The sequence below is a fragment of the Mesoplodon densirostris genome, chromosome 12 (genome assembly GCF_025265405.1).
Source record: "Mesoplodon densirostris isolate mMesDen1 chromosome 12, mMesDen1 primary haplotype, whole genome shotgun sequence".
In the NCBI taxonomy this organism is placed as follows: Eukaryota; Metazoa; Chordata; class Mammalia; order Artiodactyla; family Ziphiidae; genus Mesoplodon; species Mesoplodon densirostris.
The window spans coordinates 68,405,361-68,409,654 of NC_082672.1; the positions used below are offsets into that span (position 1 = coordinate 68,405,361).

Sequence of the window (4,294 nt, forward strand, 5' to 3'; positions counted from 1 at the left end):
CTTCAACTAAAAAGGATCCAAAACACTTCTCATGCCAACTGACACCCCCCCACCTTTTCCACAGCTAAGAATGGCAGCAGGATGCTGTGTCTCTATATACAGAAATAAGACAACCTGAAGCTAAATGGATGCCCACTGCAGTGTCCACAGGTCCAGCCCCACAGTGCACGCCCTGAGCTACGGCCCCTCCGGAAGGCATCGCTCCTACAGCCTCCATGCCAGCAAGGAGCATCAAGAGTGTGTTTCGGTTGCTTTGTTCTTTTTACAAACTATAGATATGTACAGTTGAGAACTCAGGATTCCTAGCCAATGACCATAGAGTTAACACACCACCTCACAAATTAAAAAAAAAAAAAAGAAAATGCCAGAAACATCTTTAAATGCCTTGTCACACAACAGCAAGGTGCACAGCATGAGGAGAACACGAGAGCCTTTTCATTTAAAAAATGTTTGGAAATATGTACAACTTTGATACAGCTTCCAGGTTCTCCAGACACCCATGGTCACTTCATGTAAACCATTGACAATTGCTAGAGCACTTTGAGAGACAACGATATGATCATGATCCAATTGGGTAATTCAATTTAATGAGGGCAACAGACACGTCTGGGGCGAGAGGTGTGTCAATCACGGCGCTCCCTACTCTAAGGTATTCACAAGGAGACAGATCAACATTTTTTTTTTTTTTTTTTGCGGTACGCGGGCCTCTCACGGTTGTGGCCTCTCCCGTTGCGGAGCACAGGCTCCGGACGCGCAGGCTCAGCGGCCATGGCTCACAGGCCCAGCCGCTCTGCGGCATGTGGGATCTTCCCGGACCGAGGCACGAACCCGCATACCCTGCATCGGCAGGCGGACTCTCAGCCACTGCGCCACCAGGGAAGCCTTCAACAGTTTTTTTATTCATCCTCCTCCTCCTCCTCTTCGTCCTTGTCTTCTTCATCTTCCTCTTCCACCTTCTTCGGGCAACTTTAGCAGGACCCTTGGCGCCATCAAACTTCCCTTTAGACTTATAGTCTGAGACATCCTTCTCATATTTCTCCTTCAACTTCGCTGCCTTGTTGATATATGGCTGCTTCTCGCTGTCACTTAAGTTATGCCACATCTCGCCCAACTTCTTTGCCACATCTCCAATAGAGATGCCAGGGTTTGTAGATTTGATCTTGGGGCGGAATTCGGAACAGAACAGGAAAAATCCAGACGGTGGCCTCTGGGGGCATTCGGGTCCTTCTTCTTCTTGCCTCCCTTAGCTGGTCCGTAATCCTTCATTTCCCGATCATAGCGCACTTTATCTGCCTTTGCCATTTCATCAAATTTAGACTTCTCTTTCCCAGACATTGTCTTCTACCTCTCAGAGCACTTCTTGGAAAATTCTGCAAAATTGACAGGGACCTCGGGGTTTTTCTTCTTATGTTCCTCTCTGCACATCTGCACAAAGAAGGCATAAGCAGACATCTTGCCCTTTGGTTTCTTGGGTCACCTTTAGCCATCTTGACTGTATTGTTCGCTAGTCTGGGCAGCACAGGGCATGACGTGTGGCTCCGCGCTCCACAGCTGTGCGATCCATAACTTATTTTAAATCAATTCCAGCTACCTTTAAAGTTCGAGTTTCTAATTGAACCTCCTTCCACAGTTTAAGTCCCTTTCCTCAAACACTTCTATCAATAGGAACGGGAAAGAAACCTCCTACCTAGTCACTAAGTCTTGTCAGATATGCCAATAAAAGCTTTTTTCAAACTGTAAAGAGCTTTGTAGGTTTTTTCCAATTATAAAAAGTATTTTAAAAATAATATGACGGGCTTCTCTGGTGGCACAGTGGTTAACAATCCGCCTGCCAATGCAGGGTTAATCCCTGGTCCGGGAAGATCCCACATGCCATGGAGCAACTAAGCCCACACGCCACAACTACTGAACCTGCTCTCTAGAGCCTGCGAGCCACAACTACTGAGCCCTCGCGCCTAGAGCCCGTGCTCCACAACAAGAGAAGCCACTGCAATGAGAAGCCCACTCACCACAACTAGAGAAAGCCCGAATGCAGCAACGAAAACCCAGTGCAGCCAAAAATAAATAAGTTAATTAAAATAATCTGACAGTACCAAAGGTAAGAAGAAAGTGAAACTCAGAGTGTAATGCCTCCACCTAGAAACAATTCTATTTATAAATGAACATACCAATACACATGTTTTTAACTAAATAGGTTCATGGTTTACATAGAGTCTACTGAATTTTTACCCCACCTAATATGTCAGGGGGGAGGTTTATTAATAACTCTCACCTCCTCCCAAGTCTCTTTTCTCTGCAAGGTCAGTGTAGTGGGTTGAATGGTGGCCCCTGAAAAGACATGACCAAGTCCTGATCTTATTTAGAAAAAGGGTCTTTTCAGATACAATTAAGGATCTTGAGATGAGATCATCTTGGATTACCTGGGTGGGCCCTAAATCCAATGATAAGTGTCCTGGGACTTCCCTGGCAGTCCAGTGGTTAAGACTCCACACTACCACTGCAGGGGGCTCGGGTTTGAGCCCTGGTGGGGGAACTAAGATCCCGCATGCCACGTGGCACAGCCAAAAACAAAAAAACCAAAAAATTACAAGTGTCCTCGTAAGACAAAGAGGAGAAAGCCGCATGAAGACAGAAGCAGAGATCGGAGGCACCAGGGACCAGAAGAAGCAAGGAAGGATCCCCCCGAGTGACTTTGGAGGGAGTGTGGCCCTGCCAACACCTTGACTTCAGACTTCTGGCCCCCTGAACTGTGAGAGAATACATTTCTGTCAGCTTAAACTACTGAGTTTGTGGTCATTTGTTCCAAGAGCCCTAGCAAACCCATATAGTCAGCATTCCAAACTTTCCTATCATACGCCCAGCCTGCTCGCCAGCCTCATTTTCCCGTTCTCCAGCTTGACGCTCCTGTTTGCCTCCTTTCATTTCTTGTATTGCCTCAAAGCCTTTGCACATTCTGTTCCAGTGCATGGATTGCTCCTCTTCATTCTTCAAATATTTCTCCAAGACTCCTCAGGGAAAAGTTCAGTGACCCTCTAGGCCTGCTCGCCAAGCCCCACAAGGTAACCTTCTAGCAGCATGTAGCTCTTTTCATAGCCCTTAGCCTAGTTTGTGTGTTTATTAGTGCCATAATTCGAGACTGCCTCCTCTGCCGAACTGTAAGCCTCCTGAGAATGGGGGCCCTCCCCCACCCCTTATATTCCCAGGCCAGGCCTGAGCTTGCTGTGCCATAGCAATCACTTTTTGAATGAACGGCCACTATTCCAGAAGCATTTGCCGACCTTGGTAAACTCTCACAGCCTTTGAGACCGCTGTGGGCTAGGTAGGGTGACCATATTATTTACCCTCCAAAAGCGACCACTTCTGAGAATGAAAAGGGGTGCTGGCTACACCTGGCTACAGTCCTGCTAACAGGCTGTACTGACCACAGGAGCAAATGTGAAGGCAGGAGGATAACCAGAAGGGGATGGATATGACATTTTGGAGAGACGGGGAGAGGATAATTTAAATTTGCTTAATTGCCTCTGCATTTTCATTGATTTCTTCTACACCATGTATGCATTTGTTCGTTCTTTTATTGTCTGGTCTTCACTCAAGGATGTAAGCTCTATGAGGACTGGGACTTGGCCTCTTTTGTTCGTTGCTCTAAAACGCACCTAAAATAGTTCCTGGTGCATAGCAGGTGCTCAATAAACACTTGAATGAATGTACTCAGAGCTGAACGGCGTACCCTAAATGAATAATGGATGAAGAATCAAACCTCATAAAAAAAAATCCTCCCAGTTTGAAAGCCTAAAGAGTCTCAACACTAAAGGGGACAGGAGGCGGAACAATTGCCAAGGTCTTGGGCTGAGGATGCAAGAATGAAGGCCCCAGCGGCCAAGCGGCTGTTGCGCGGTTGAACTCAGCCTTCACCCCGCCTACCCCACCCCCGTAACACCCTCTCTCCGGAAGCTCTCTAGCCCCCGGCTCATCCACTTCAGCCCGTACAACCGCTCTGGTCCCTGCCCTCCTGTTACACTCTGACCCCAGTCGTCTCCTCCCCGAATCCCATTTGACTCCGGGACCCCCGCGCGACCCCCTCTCCTGATCCCCTCAACCCCTGGCCTCCTGCACCGCCCCCTTCTCAGACGCCTTGGAATCCCCGCACGCCGCGTCGCCCCCTCCCCGCGCCCCGCTCGGCGTCGGCACCGCCCCCGCCCCCGCCCCCGCCCCCGCGAGGTCCGCACCGACTGACTCGCGCCGCACAGCGCTTCCCCCGCGCCCGCCTCTGCGGCTGCGCGCTGGCGGGGCCGAG

At 49.2% G+C, this 4,294-nt stretch overlaps 1 pseudogene; it reads right to left on the reverse strand.

Annotated features, from left to right (window-relative positions):
* Nucleotides 1-896: 896 nt before the first annotated feature.
* LOC132499863 (high mobility group protein B3-like) lies at nucleotides 897-1,434 on the reverse strand (annotated as a pseudogene).
* Nucleotides 1,435-4,294: the final 2,860 nt, after the last annotated feature.